The sequence below is a fragment of the Styela clava genome, chromosome 7, assembly GCF_964204865.1.
Source record: "Styela clava chromosome 7, kaStyClav1.hap1.2, whole genome shotgun sequence".
Lineage (NCBI taxonomy): Eukaryota > Metazoa > Chordata > Ascidiacea > Stolidobranchia > Styelidae > Styela > Styela clava.
The window spans coordinates 8,091,396-8,107,612 of NC_135256.1; the positions used below are offsets into that span (position 1 = coordinate 8,091,396).

Here is a 16,217-nt window from a genome sequence, read left to right on the forward strand (position 1 = left end):
AGATGGATTAAAGGCATATGGAGAAGCAATTCGGACCACTCCAAAAACCTTGAATTTGAAAAACAAATAGAACCTTCTTCTGAGCCGAATCGAAAAGTATCTTGGCATAGTGGGATTTCGTTAAATATAAACTTAAAAAGGGGGAAATGGCGTATGGAATAAAATAAAAAGGGTATACAACATTTAAACGAAGACAAATGTAGAATAAATTAAAACATCACATACAAGAAACGTCACCTCTGTGCCCCGGGCATAGAGAGATTCAAAAACAAAATTACAGGAGGGACAACAAAAAAGGAAAGTTTTATTAAAACGGTTGCGAGAGTGAGAGATGCAGAAGAAAAAGAAAACAGCCAACAAAATACTTCTTCGAGAAAACCCAAACTCCCTCACAAAAACCCAAATAGGCAAACGCACCACGAAACGCAACCTTCAGATTCTATGAAACCACTGGGACACAATCTCAAAAACGGATCTGGCCTCCCAAGACAGATATTTGGATTTAATGACAGAACCGGACATATCGGATGACGAATGCGTGACCAAAGAGGAAATACCGGAGACAATTAAAAGCATGGACGATCATAAATCGCCGGGGTCAGATGATTTGGGGAAAGTGGTTTAATTGATCTTCTAGAGCAGGGGTTCCCAAACCGCGGCCCGCGGGCCAATTACGCGAGACGATTTAGAATGGCCCGCCGAACATTAGTGAAACTATAACCGTGAATAAATACTAACACGTTTAACAATTTAAATGTGTTCATCCATTTATGTCGTAGATGCCGCCAATTGTTACGTCATTATCACAATTTAAGCACGTGTATATCGTAACAATTCTTAGGACCTTTCCCCGACCTTTGACCTTTATTGTTTTGATTTTGGTCGCTCAGACAAACATTGTAATTATTCAGGCTTGTGTAGGGCGATAAGGTGGTACATTGCTCATTTTAAAGTCCATCGAATGGCATTTCACTGGCGATGGCTGTATTTTCGTGCTTCTAAAGTTATAACCTATTGTCAAGTGATCTATTACTAACGTTATTTCGCCTTCACATTGCCGTTACCGTACCTAACTTAGTTCCAAAAGCTTATTTAACATGCAAAAATGGAATCACTCAGAGATGACTTGGTTCTCCAAGAACTTTTCTTTCCACCAGCTGGAGAAGGATACAAAACTTTTCATTGAAAGATGATATTTAAACTTATATGGTTGAAGAATGTCAGAGGACTGTGAGACCTGCGTGACTACCGGTACCGTATCCCATGGTTCATAGACTAATAGATAGCGTCCAAGTTAGGACTAAAGTGGTGGGTTTGAAAAGTCTTTTAATTACATTTTTGGAAACAATTCACAAACTACAGCAATCTGTAATTATGAACAGATGAATATTTTTTTTCAGATACCGGTATATTCATGATGGTTCAGTCGTCAATCTTGGTTCAACGCTGGAGTTCAAAGCCAAGTGCTATAGATGGGTTCAGGAGTCTCTGCCACCACATCATCTTCAAATAGTGGTGTCGCTGGATAGTCACCAATTCTCTGATGCAATTTGTACATGCTAGGCACGGTGAGGGCACTTAAGTTTATGCCGTATCGTAGAAACACAGATTTATTAGCTCAGTAAGATGGGTGCAAATATACTATCGAAAGATTAGATTCAACAGGTTTATTGAAGTATTATGATTGATTACATACCACATAAAATTACAAGACCAATAGTGTTATAGTGATAAACATGATTTGAAAATGGTTACATATTCATCAGAACTACTGGTGCTTGTTGCCATATCAGTGGACTAACCATGACTATCCAACAGATGAAATTGAGGGGATAAAAGATTTTCCGCTGAGCCAAGCATGTACAAGCCTTCCCCAGCATTGGTAACAACCTATATGGAGGGAACAAAATAGATCCAACAGTTTTGTCGTCTGTAGTTGGTGCTAAGCCCACAAAGTTAGATCGAGCCAGAGTTCCAATCATACCGGTTCAACCAAAAACAGTCGGGTATCTGATAGGTTTTACAATATAGTTTATTCATTCAGTGTAGAAATAGAATATAACAGATTATAAAAAAATATATGATGAACAAGCAAGACAAAAAATCCAGGAAAATTACTACAAATTAGTGTTGTATAGGATAAAAATACACACCAGATATAAGCTTTTAGGCACAACAAACTAAAACCATGAAAGCAATGGAACGTCAAAATAATAGAATTAAATTCATTTCACAATTCCATTCACAGACATAATGTATCACAAAGATTTTACTGCTGAGTGCTGAGTTATTTTATTAAAGCTGCCTGGTTTCATCTCCTGATAATATGGAAAAATTGCGCTCACTTAGCACTACCTCATTGTTATATAGTCAGATGGGCAAACACCCACCACTTGGTTCGGTTCTAAAGTTATCAGGTGATTATGAACACGTTGTAATTTATATGACAGTGATAAATGCAAAACAACCTAACAAAATAAGGATATTTATCACACACCACAGATACTACCAAGTGCAGGGCCAACTTCTGGTATCAGAAGCAGCTTGGTGTGACTTTGCAGTCCGCATAAAAATGATATTGCGATCACCAGGGTCACACCGGACATGGCATGCATGCGAAGCATCCTCTATAAAGTAACATCATTTTATCACCAATAGATTGTGAAAGATTCTGCATGAAGTCCCAAGTCTTCAATATTAATTTTTCTTCTTTATTCATCATTTTTACAGTTTGCAAATATGACACCAATGCTGGAAGAAGTATGTGTTTCTTCATTTTGAATTACGTTAAAAGTGTTGCCCGATTCTGAATCTTGTTAATTCTTTCGTGCCCTTTTATTATTTCGTTTTCTGGTAGATAGCCGCCTACTTTTTGAAATCTATTTTAAGTTATGCTCGACTTCCAGTTTTCTCTGCATTTTGTTTGTATGTTGACTTTTTGTGTTGTTTTATGCCAGAGAACCAAAATAAAATGATGATGCTTGCTTACATTTTTCTGCTGTCTGACAAAGCGCTGTCATTTTCATTAGTGGCACTTGAGGTAGTTTCAACTGAAGAGTCTGGGGGCAGATCTGGTTGTATCCCTGACAATCCTTTCTCACTTTGGTCTGGTGACAGATCCTGTTAAATTATGATCCAAAGTTAAATTATGGTATGAGTAATCTTCACCTCACAATTTGATGATCCTTTTTTGTTGGGCGACAAGAATCTGATATAGGGTCAGGGTATTCATCAGTTGGTCCATCGCCTCCACGAAAATGCATGATGGAACGCATTGCTTGTATGAAAATTTATTTCATATAAGAATTAACATATTGAATATATCATAGGTATCGAAAACAATATTAATGTTGGCCTACCTTGGTACCGTACACATTTAGGTATTTCTGGTGATGTTTCCTGTGAGGCCTGTTGCATTCCTTTATCCACTTCATTGCTTTTTGGCGGTCAATATGTGGCTTCGGAAAAGGCACATATCTTACTCCCTGTCAGTTGTCAGACCGGCAAACACTATATGCGCAGCGTTTACACATAGTTAGTCTACCAAAATATTTCACTAATAGATTCTGTTTCATAAAAATGCAACATCGTATCGAAGGCAAATTCTTCCGAACTGTGACATACGGTAGGCTACCGGTACCCTTGATGGCATCAGTATGACTGTCTACTATTTTTTGGTTCGAAATAGCAGTTGGTTGACCTGTACGGCATCGTACCTGTGAGGTGCCTGCAACGGGTAGGCCTACATCCTTTTAGTATGTTCCATTACATTTGAACCCACGTACATTTGAACCCATGAAAATTGCACCTGTATGCTATTGCACCTATGAAATTTTTTTCGTTTCACGGATAGTTAAACTCATACTAACCCTAACCCATGGGTTTTAGCACCCGCATATAGATTGAACCCGTGGATATACGCATGGGTTCAAATGTACGGTCACCTTTTAGTATAGATATATAGATTTCGTGAACGTGATTTGCAACAAGTAACATACAGTATTACAGCTTTCTAATTCTCGCCGCCATGTGAAGAAAACAAAAAGTGAAAAAAATGGACAAAGATCTGCCTAAACCGCCAGCAACCTGTGCGGAACGCGTTCAAAGCTGTCTGAGCGACTTTTCAGCGGAGAATGTTTGTTTACATCTGCTCGCTTGTGATTGGTTGAGAATACGGATGTTTTGATGGCGGGGAAAGGTCCATCGCTATCACATTCCTTGGGTATTCGTGGTTATTTTTGTTTTGGCAGTTACGCCTGAGCGCTCTCCTATTTGTTACGTCCGATGATTCTCGTGCCCTTATTTGGTCGTGTTCAGCTTCGTCTTGTGTCTCCCCGTTCTGCTTGAATTGTTAAGACAATAATATTTTTCGATTAAAGGTCTTAATTTTGAACAGTATTGCCAAATTTTTTGGTCATAGGTATTTCATTTGCTCTTTTCCCTGTTCTAAACTTTGTGTTTCGTTACGTTTATGCTACCTCCAGTGCTAATTGTGAATTATTCACTGATCTCTTATTTTTCCGTCATTTCTACCCAGTTGGTCTGTTCAGGATTTTCTTCTCCAGCCACCGTGTTTAAAGTTTAGACTGATTTACTTGTGTAGCGTACCGGCAATGTATGAAATAATTATCCAGGTTCAGAATATCTTCTAATATGATCTGACGTCAAGTTTTCTCTCAATAGTCCAAGTCTTTATGCTATTTTATGTCATTTATTAACAACTCGAACAGTAAACGATCCAAAACAACCAAACACTCCCCAAAGGAACGAAAAGCATAAAATAAAAATAACAGATACCAGGCAGTAAAATGCAAGAAAGACCACATACACAACAAAAACACTGACCAACCCTGAAATCCAAGACAACTCTGAATAAAAAACCAAATGACCCCTAGAATCTGGTACAATGAACTGTAATGGCACTATACTGGTAAAAACAATAACATGCAGACATGGTCCCTACGTCAGCCCACTGTCCAGCACAAAACATCCGACAGTCACACAACACAGACAAACATCCCTGAAGACCAGAGGCATTCACACAGACATTCAAAACCCATCGACTCAGACGACTGCACCCTGTCACACACCACGCCGCCCCCGAGAACCGACCGACCGCGCCGCAGCGTCCAAACTGCCAGAATACCAAACATGGAAACGACACCACATGACGCCACCTAACAGGCAAAACAAGGGTCGTCACATTACCCCCCTCTTCTAGATGGAACATTATGAAAGAATGTTTTCATCTCTAAAAAAAATATTTGAAACACGAAAAGCAGTAGTCAAAACCAAATTATGTCCACAAATGTCTTTAAAATATGCAGGCCGTCTACCCTCACGCTTAAGCATCCGTAAAGTTTGTCATTCGGGATTGAGTCCACCAACGTCATCGAAACGACCAAATTGATGTTGCATATCTCCATTGGCTCAACAATGGCTACTATGTTAGATCTCCGGACGGCCAAGGCTGTTGTAGCTGAACTAGAACAACCAGTCCCGAGCGACCGGTATAACCACATCTTCAACTATAGTCCCATGACAGCAGGGAGAAGCTGTTTGGTGCTGTACCTTAATAACATCCTGTTCCTCAAGAACAAAACGATGCGACGAATTTGCCAAGATAGTCCATCCGTGACCCTAGATCGGCGACGGCAACGGGTATGCTTCACAGGCCAGCTTTCAATCGTCAGGTTGACATCAAGTGCACCATGAGACACTAACGACTAGCCACTGGCAGTACGCAATGGTACTGGAAAAGAATACAGTTCTGAAATGTCCGAATTTCCTGCAACGTCGAGTAAACAGCGGTGTCTATGAGCGAGACACCCGAACCGAATTTCCCGCAACGTCAAGTAAACAGCGGTGTCTATGAGCGAGACACCCGCACGTGACCCTGGATCGGCTACCACAACTGTATGCTCCACAGGCCAGCTTTCAATCGTCAGGTTGACATCAAGTGCACCATGAGACACTAACGACTCGCCATCGGCAGTACGCAATGGTACTGGAAAAGAATACAGTTCTGAATGTTCGAATTTCCTGCAACGTCGAGTAAACAGCGGTGTCTATGAGCGAGACACCCGAACCGAATTTCCCGCAACGTCAAGTAAACAGCGGTGTTTATGAGCAAGACACCCGCACGTGACCCTGGATCGGCGACCACAACTGTATGCTCCACAGACCAGCTTTCAATCGTCAGGTTGACATCAAGTACACCATGAGACACCAATGACTCGCAACCGGCAGTACGGAGTGGCACTGGAACAGGATGCAGCCCCGAAATGTTCGAATCTTCCTGCAACGTCGAGTAAACAGCGGTGTCAATGAGCCAGACACCCGCACCGGTATCAATCAAAAACAAAACAGGCACGTTATTGACCAGAGCCTTGACATATCATCCATTAGTCCAAGTAAGAGAAAAAAAATCATAGTTCATAGAAAATATCCTGGCGTGCTCGCCAAAAATTGTAGCGTACCGGCAATGTATGAAATAATTATCCAGGTTCAGAATATCTTCTAATATGATCTGACGTCAAGTTTTCTCTCAATAGTCCAAGTCTTTATGCTATTTTATGTCATTTATTAACAACTCGAACAGTAAACGATCCAAAACAACCAAACACTCCCAAAGGAACGAAAAGCATAAAATAAAAATAACAGATACCAGGCAGTAAAATGCAAGAAAGACCACATACACAACAAAAACACTGAAACCCTGAAATCCAAGACAACTCTGAATAAAAACCAAATGACCCCTAGAATCTGGTACCATAAATTAGCTACTGCAATTTGCAAAACAGGCCGAAAGTAACTTATGACAGGCATTTAAAAAGACTATGAACAATTCTATAGGTGCACAACATTTGAACAATACTGATGAAAGCTAATTCCAAGATAAAACTGAAAATACAACACTACGGTAAATGAACTGTAATGGCACTATACTGGTAAAAACAATAACATGCAGACATGGTCCCTACGTCAGCCCACTGTCCAGCACAAAACATCCGACAGTCACACAACACAGACAAACATCCCTGAAGACCAGAGGCATTCACACAGACATTCAAAACCCACCGACTCAGACGACTGCACCCTGTCACACACCACACACCAACAGACCACGCCGCCCCCGAGAACCGACCGACCGCGCCGCAGCGTCCAAACTGCCAGAATACCAAACATGGAAACGACACCACATGACGCCACCTAACAGGCAAAACAAGGGTCGTCACACTTGTTTGAGTCAGGTTTTTTGTCTTCGAATGAAATTTTCGTCCTTTTATTGTACCATCCTTAACACCATGGCCTTCATCGGAATGAATAGTAATTTTACGACTCTTCTTGTGACATGTAAAGTATGACTATGTCTTTGAAAAGTATACACTGTGTCCAGAATATCAGAGTTACCATGAGGAAGTATTCCAGCTATCAAAGAATCGATAAATGATTCACAAGCAAGCCGGGACTCTTTTGAATCATACCGTGGAGGACTTTCGTCATTTCCATCCCGCAACCACAATAAAGAGTGGACATGGGGTGCACCTCGGAGTTGAAATTCGATTCGGAAGAAGTTGTCAGAAACTTTGTATTTGCCCAACAGACCTGGTTTTTTCAAGTGCCCAAAGATAACTTTCATTCTATTACTGAAATGCTGTGTAACATCAGTAACGTTGCGAGTAAGTATCTTATTGATTTCGCATGTATTCAAACTTCTTATAGTCTCATCGGATACAATTTGATTGCGTTCCTTTTGCAGAAGCATCTTAATGAAATCATTCCAATATGACTCAGCACTGCTCAGCGTCAAGAACAAATTCGGTGATCCCAACTGCCGAATCACTGTCATGATTCTCAATTTCGCGCTTTGGAAATAAGGCGCGGTTCCCCATAAATTTTTAAATACTTTATATCCGAGATCTGTTTGCTCGATCTCGTATTCATCGGGAGATTCAAAGTGCCTGGCTAGTCTCTGCAAAACACCTCCCCGCTGTACTTTGGAATACTTTTTCACAAGAATGGTTTTGGGTACAATGGAATGGCTACTAGACTGTACGTTATGCGGGTCATCTTCAGACTGATCGTTGCTGCAACATTTGTCAACATTTAGTTTTTGGTTTGTTCGTGCTTCCACTAATCTTTTTATAGCTTTCTTTCGCCTAGGCATTCTGATTCCAACTTAATCTAAATGCACACATACACATTGAAGATTTAATATTCATTTTTTGTGACATATACCGTTCCAATAGAAAAGGATTATTTATCATATTAAAACGAGGGACACGGTACCCGTCCGTTAACCAGCTTGGTTCGGGTGTACCAGTCCGAGTTTATAGACTTAAATAGTTGAAGAAACCCTTGACGACAGCGACGAGTACAGTAAAACTCCAGCACATAATCATTCAGCATGGGATTAGAACGTACGAACTTTTAAAACTGAACAAGCAACTTCCTAAAGTTACTGAAAAATGCCGGATCACACCACAGTAATTTGTGACCATCCAGCCAAAATAGTTGAACATATAACGGCACGGCAGCGTATCAGAGACGGTTTATTCCGGTTATTTACTTATATAATCTAAAAGTCAAATCCTTGCATTTTTGTTGTGCGATACATACAGGCAACTTTTTTTGATGAATATGACCACTTTCTACTCCAGCGATCCCCGCAAAATTGCAGACCGACAAGTCAACGTCAACATACTGCAAATGATCGGTTACCGAATTTGCCAGTTCATTTTGAACGCTGTGTGTGTGGTCTTCATCGCTGCGCCAGGTAACAGTAAACTATGGCTAATTAGTGAAACATGTTCACTAAAATTCCTAAGGCTTACCTAGTTTATGGACTATCGAGATGAAGTTTAGAGTTGCGATACATATAGAAAACTTGTTTACTGAATACGGCCGCATCATACTGCAATGATCGATTACCGAAATTGCCAGTTCATTTTGAACGCTGTGTGTTTGGTCTTTATTGGTGCGCGATGAGTGAACTGTGGCAAATATTAAAACATGCTCACTAAAATTCCTAAGGCTTCCCCAGTTTATGGACTATCGAGGCGAAAGACGGCTTGTTAAAGGAAGTATTTTCTTCTGCGGGGGGTAGCGATCTCAGAATTTTAATTTTTGACTTGGTTTACTAGAAAATGGCGACAACGTAAAAAAATTGGAAATTTCTTAACTATCGGAAGTTTTTTCGTTGCTGCCATGGAAACGAAACATCAATCCTGTATTTCGAGGAAACGCATATTACTTGGGTGACGAGAGAACCCACGTGAAAAATTTCATCCAGATTGATCCAGCTGTTTAGACGCTACAACTAAACAGATAGACAGATACATAGACAGGCAGATAAATGCCTACTGAGAATAAGGGTCTCCTAGAGCGGAGATCCAACAGACAGATAGGGGCCTACTGAGAATAAGGGTCTTCTAGAGCTGAGAGTCAACAGTCAGAAAAACCGATAATAAGGGTCTCCTATAGCGGAGATCCAAAAAAACGATAATAAGGGTCTTCTATGGCGGAGATTCAACAGAATGACTAATAATAAGGGTCTCCTAGACCGGAGATCCAATAATACATCGATTATCGCTGGCTTTATCGCCAAAGATGTACTGCATATATTTCATCTTCAATAATTTCAGAAATTCAATCCAAATGTTAATTAAGGTTTCACAATTAGATGCATGTTCTTGATTGAAGTTCCGTATATTTGTTTGCAGATGATGGTACTGACACTTTACGCCACACGGTCTATCCAAGAAATTTCGGTAGGCCTATAGTTAACGGTACTGTCAGCATGACAATAAAAAATGTAAACAATTGAGTTTTATCAACCAAACACTTTGTGTGAAGTGGACTCATTATATATAACGTTAAAAAGAAGCACTTTCATCATTTTAATATCATCCTACTACTGCGAAGTTACCGACATTTGAATTTGTACCGGCATGCACATTAACAGGCATACTCTTGATCCTCGAAATTACGGTACATTTGTTTGCTAAATCATCAAACAACACTTCAGCACTGACGAAGGCCTCCTTTACATACACTCCGTCAGCGAATAAATGGCTTTCCGTGTTCAGCAATGCTCTCTGCGACTTTGTAGCTACTCTCGATAGTTCGATTCGTGTTACGAATCACTTTCTTAAGAATGCTGCTTTGCTTTTCATAACGGGTTAGAGATTCGATCTTGTCTGCATCGTCCCTAAAGGATTTCTCGCGTTGCGTTTTGAAATGTCGTTTTATGCTTGATGTTCTCAAACGACGTCTAATTTAGGTTTTCTAGGAGAGGCCATCAAGCCTGATTTCAGTGCGGAAATCTCTCATTGGGAGCGGATTACAAGAGCGTACTTTTTTGCAAAGAAGCCATGAATTGACAATAATTAATAGATACAAAGATCTAAAAACAGTGTCTCTTTACGCCTATGCAGTTATTTCAGTATTTGAGTTCATTTTACTTTGCGCTCAAATTATCCTGTCATTACTGACAGGATACTTGATGGCTGAATTTTGGAATAACTGAGAATTAAATACTAATATCCATATATATACTTATATAAACATTGCGGTATTCTTAACTGAGAATACTCAATTCCTGAAAATATCAAAACCTACACGCGCCAGTAAATAATGAAAACACAGCCTGAGCAAATTTAAAATTTTATAACCCTGAATGCATGGTGTTTCAAGTTTGTCACACGCCCACCACGAAAGGTTGAAGAAATAGGTAAAAAGCGCTAAGCTAGGCCTCTTCATTGCTAAATCACCCACCACTGATGTAACTCAACTGCATATATTTGCTTGAAATATTTCAGGGTGAATATTCACAAACATAAAATATAGCGATCAAACCTGTCTGCCATATTGTTTGAAAAGCCAAAATACTTGTCCCCATCAAGCTGATCAAATAAATATATATACTATAGCAGTGGTCGGCAAACTTTATGTACTAGCGAGCCAAATATACAAATTTCCGGTAGCGTGCGGGCCGCATTAGTTTCATTCATGAACAATGGCTACAATAAACCTCAAATTATGGTGCACTCTCAATCCCATTTTTCTGTTAAACACCTGTTATACTGAAACGTGTATGTGGAATGTTTATATTGATTATAAAAACACAATGCATTGTTTATACATTGTTATGGTCAATGGGAAGGATGGTGATGTTTTTGCGTGATGGCCAAAGCTTTAAAATCAACTGGCAACTTTGTTGACGATGTCTGCAGTACATCGTTTAAATGGCGATCCGACAATCGAGTACGAAGTTTATTCTTTGTGTAATTCATTTTGGAAAAGAGCTGCTCACAGCAATATGTGCTTCCAAACATGCACATTACACGTTTTGCATTGTCATGCAGATGTGGATAATTGAACTTCTGGACATTTTCTCTATAAAAGTTAGCGATCGGAACTGAATCGTATTATACCTTTGAGATATCGGATGATTGAAGTTCAATTAGTTTCATTTGCATTTCATGTGGCACAGTCGGTTCCATTACATTTGAACCCACGTACATTTGAACCCATGACAATTGCACCTGTATGCTATTGCACCTATGGAATTTTTTTAGTTTTTCGGATAGTTGAACTCATACTAACCCTAACCCATGGGTTTTAGCACCCGCATATAGATTGAACCCGTGGATATACACATGGGTTCAAATGTACGGTCACCGGCACAGTCAACTGAAAATGGCATGGCAAATAAATCGAATTTGTCCTTCTGATTTTTCATATCCAAAAATCGAGATTCAAGTTGAGTTTTAGTTGTAACGGTTACTGATAAGTACTTATCCGAGTTAGCAGGTTTGCAGCGGCTCAATTTGGGTAAATGAGCAAAGTTGGAATTGATGAGTTGAGTTTCCCAGAGACGCAGCTTGTTTATGAAGGCAGTAATATAATCATACATTCGATTAATAAATTGTCCCTTTCCTTGCAGTTGTAAGTTAAGATTTTTCATGTGAAATCCGTGAGAAAGGCTAAATTTGTTAACCAATCAGAATCACCAAGTTCTGCAACACCAAAACCTGCATTTTTTGTTTTAAAAAGGTCAGAATTTCGTTCCGCAAATCATAGAACCGTTGTAACATAGCACCGCGACTTAGCCATCTAACTTAAAAAAAATAGACTAAATCATGATGCTGAGCACTCATTTCTTCTAGAAAATTTTTGAATTGGCGGTTGTTAAGGCCTCTTGCCAAAATAAAGTTTATAATTTTAGCAACAGTAGACATTAAAGCCGCCATATTTAAATGTGTCACCTTGGATGCCAGAACTTCCTGATGAATTATGCATTGTAATTTAACAATTGTGTTGGAAATGCCCAACGAAGTTAAGTGATTTTGTAAAACGGCAATTGCACCTTTGTGAGAGCCAACCATAGCTGGGGCACCATCGGTAGTAGCAGAAATGAGTTTGGGCAGATCAAGCTGCATTCTACCGGTACATTCTAATATCGCTTGGGCTATGTCCTCTCCCCGTGTAGTACCTTTCATCGGAATCAATTCGGCATACTCCTCAATTACATCCAAATTATCTGTGATACCGCGGATAAAAATAATCGAAATCAGCAGTTCTGTTTTTGAGTTGCAATTTAAGATTTTCAGAGATGATTTCCACTTTGCGAGTAACAGTTTTGGCAGATAACGAAAAACTGTGAAACAGGAGTTTCTTCTCAGGACAAACTTCGTTAACGATGGCTAATGTGCATTCTTTAATATACTGGGCATCAGTAAATGGTTTCATTCGTTTAGCGATGATCGAACTAACAACCAATGCTGCCTTTGTAACTGATTCACTTTCTTCTTGTTTTTTCTTAAAAAAAAAACAGTTTGATGTTCAAGACCACTTTTTAGATTTTTTATCTTTAATTTTCTCCTTTCACATATTCTACGTATTTGCTATGACACGTTTCGTAGTGACGTTTAATATTAAATTCCTTCATCACTGCGATGCTGGTTTGACATATTAAGCAAACAGGGTTTGAATAATGCTCAACAAAGAAATATTTTCCTGTCCAGGCACTTTGGAATATTCGACCTTCGTCATACACTTTCCTGCATTTCTCACACATTTGATGCCAAGTTTAAAAATCGAAATAATCTAAACTGATAATTACAACTAACGACAGCTTCGGCAGGTAAACGAATTGCAACTGACATGTGCTTCATTTACGCTACATACTACAAAAATGTCGTACGAAACGTTACAGAAATACATTTGTCTTACTGTGCAACAGGACTCAACAGTTAAAAGCGAGGTTGGCAATACCAAAAATTTCCCATGAATATTGTTGCTGTTCCAAATTTCAATAACTACTTCGTAGTCTGAGAATGATAACTGGAAATAATTAATAAATTTCATTACAATCATGGATTATTTATGAGCGAAAACGCTCAAACATATATCAAATACCGCAACTTTATTGATTGTCTCAGACTCTCAGATGAAAACATTTTATGAAAATATTTTTGTTAAAAATGAGTCTATCATGTTGACTTTTTCGTGAACTTCGCTACCACTATTATTAAGTAGATTTCGATGGCCTATAATGAGGAGAAAAATATTATTTCAGTAAATCATATGCAAATTTATTGCAGCAACTTCCTATCATCAATTACTATAATCAATTTATCCGTATTCAGCTACAAAGATATGTACTTTGTCAAAAATCTAACATTTGCTTGGCAGTTGGCATAATCGCCTAGCCCTAAATCATTTTAAATGAGCAAAATAGAGATTTTAATGAAATGAATCCTTTAAATCAGATTTTGCGCTCACCATGTGTCGCAATTATTATCTCCGGTAAATTATTATCATCCGACTCAGGCAAACGAATAGCCTTTGCATTCGAGTTTTTTTTCCTATCAGAACAATTAAAATTGCTCAGAAATATCTAAAAAATCCAATCTAGCCAATAAACAAGGGCAGTTACCACATTAAATGAGCATTAAGTACGATTGGGGTAAATTTGGTAATTACCTATCCTAAAAAGCGCAAATGACGATGAGAAAATTTGTCGCAATTCGAAACTTATTGAATAAAAATTTTGCGTTTGAAGTTTTAATTCGGAAGTGTTGCCCATCATCATGTCACTACTTATCAGCCCTTCATCAAACTTCTCTGACGAAACTTCATCCACCTATAATTCAAATATATCATTCATATTGGCATGTAATGAATCAAATGTACAAGTAGGAAAATACTGAAATGAAGCATTCTTTTACCCATGAATCGAATTGAAGTCAGAAATCAAACAAAACGACAGACAAAAATCAATTACCGAATCACTTTGCAAAGAAACTTTGTAATCTAATCGGCAGTACGAAGTAGACGCCGGTCTTAAAACGGTGAAAATACATTCATCAGAAGTTCTACTTCACCAAATAAAATTTGACTTGTTTCACACGCATTAAAGAATTTCTCCTTTCTTCACAGAGAACTAACAACCAAAAACATTGTATTATACCAAATACATGCCAATAAAGAAACTAAATATTAGGATAAAAATGTTTTGACTTGGAAAAATAATTTGAGATATAGATAAAAAAAAAACTATCATTAAAACTACTTGAATCAAGAGTAGAGAAAAATACCATGAATTGGCCCATTTTTTTATAGTCAACCTAGAAGGAGTGCATTGCAATTCCTGTTTCATCCATCGTCACACCACCGCATGACATTTCTATAGCATTCATTATTGTTTTGTTTATTCGTAGATTCTGGAGGTATAATGCACATATCATATTTTCAGAGACATGTACATAGACCAATAAAAGTGTTTTGTCTTGTTGTCAGTTTACCTGTCTCCATCACAGAGCAAATTGCCGTTCTGCTACACATCAAGTATGCAGTTTCGCAGATCCCAAAATGAATCTCCAGGTTCTTTCTTTTTTGATTTTGTATGGAACCTGCCTAATAAGTTGTAATACATTTCAGGATTTCTGTATGTGTCTATTTCAATTTTTTGTTACAATCCTTTTTTTGCAACAAAATATTTTTTGGGTTCCACTCGTACCCTTCATATGGCTTGCTTAAACATCTCTGGAAGGCGATTTTCGCCATGGTGATCTACATGGAAATACCGATACTTTGATTCACTTCTCACGGCATCTTAAATAAACCAATATAAAGTTTTATCAATATAATTTTCAAATCCTGAAAATGATACTGAGAATTTTAACATTTAAATTCTAATCCATCTTGAAATTGTATTAAATTGGATGCCTGAATTCATAAATCAACATTCCAATTTGTAACCTCTCACTAAAGACTACCTACGTATACATATTTGGACGTTTGTTTGAATGAATAAAGTCCATCGACAAGTTCCCTTGCATGTTCCTGTCAAAGAGTGTAGGCCTACTTCATATTAACGCACACGCCGTGTGGACACCTAAATAAACGATGCCACCTAGGTGAAGAAAGATCTATCGTTTAGGCTCAGTAAGAATCTGCTATTAAAAATTCTTGAGTACTTACTACAAAGGCTTTCAAAAACCTGATCACCTTTATCACATGACCCGTTATGCACATATTTCATGTATACTGAACATCATAGACTTCGAGAGCAGCTTCATTATGTCTTAGTTTTTCAATTTTGTTCAATATATTTCTATTTATTCTGATATTTAAAAATATATGATATAAATATTTCTATATAAAATTGTACCGCCGCATTTCTTTATGATCTTGTACGTTTTTGGATGTATTTCTTTGAAAAGTACTGAATCATGCAATCGGTTCATAATATATTCTTCATTTCCCACGTCACTTAATCCAAGTCTACCACACAGGTCCTTCAGTTTCGCAAAACTGAAAGTCCCAATATTTTTTTAGAGTTCTTTTCTTTTTTTTACATGATACTGGAACTACGCTCTGAGAACAATGATATCACAACAAATCGTACTTATCTCAAAAACTGGAAAAGACGACTCATTTACAAATGATCCTGCGCTCGACTCATCTTTTATCAACGATTGCATTGCGATCCTGCATACAAAATCCTTGATATATTATTATGGATATAAAAAACAAATACAGTTCATACATACCCTACATTCCACGTTAATGTATCTGTGGTCATCGGGTACTTTGACCAAGATCTTTTGCAATAAACTTCATGTTCTTGGGGGATAAAACTTTATAGATATTTTGCTAAAATATCATTTATATTTAGCATTGAAGTTATTACTAGCAAGAAGAAA

The 16,217-nt window shown here is 38.2% G+C and overlaps 1 long non-coding RNA gene across 1 annotated transcript; it reads right to left on the reverse strand.

Annotated features, from left to right (window-relative positions):
* Positions 1-2,410: 2,410 nt before the first annotated feature.
* On the reverse strand, positions 2,411-3,569 carry LOC144425159 (uncharacterized). The gene is made up of 2 exons (XR_013477329.1): positions 3,360-3,569; positions 2,411-3,120 (listed from the first exon to the last, which is right to left on the reverse strand). It is a non-coding gene; the product is annotated as an uncharacterized LOC144425159 (long non-coding RNA).
* Positions 3,570-16,217: the final 12,648 nt, after the last annotated feature.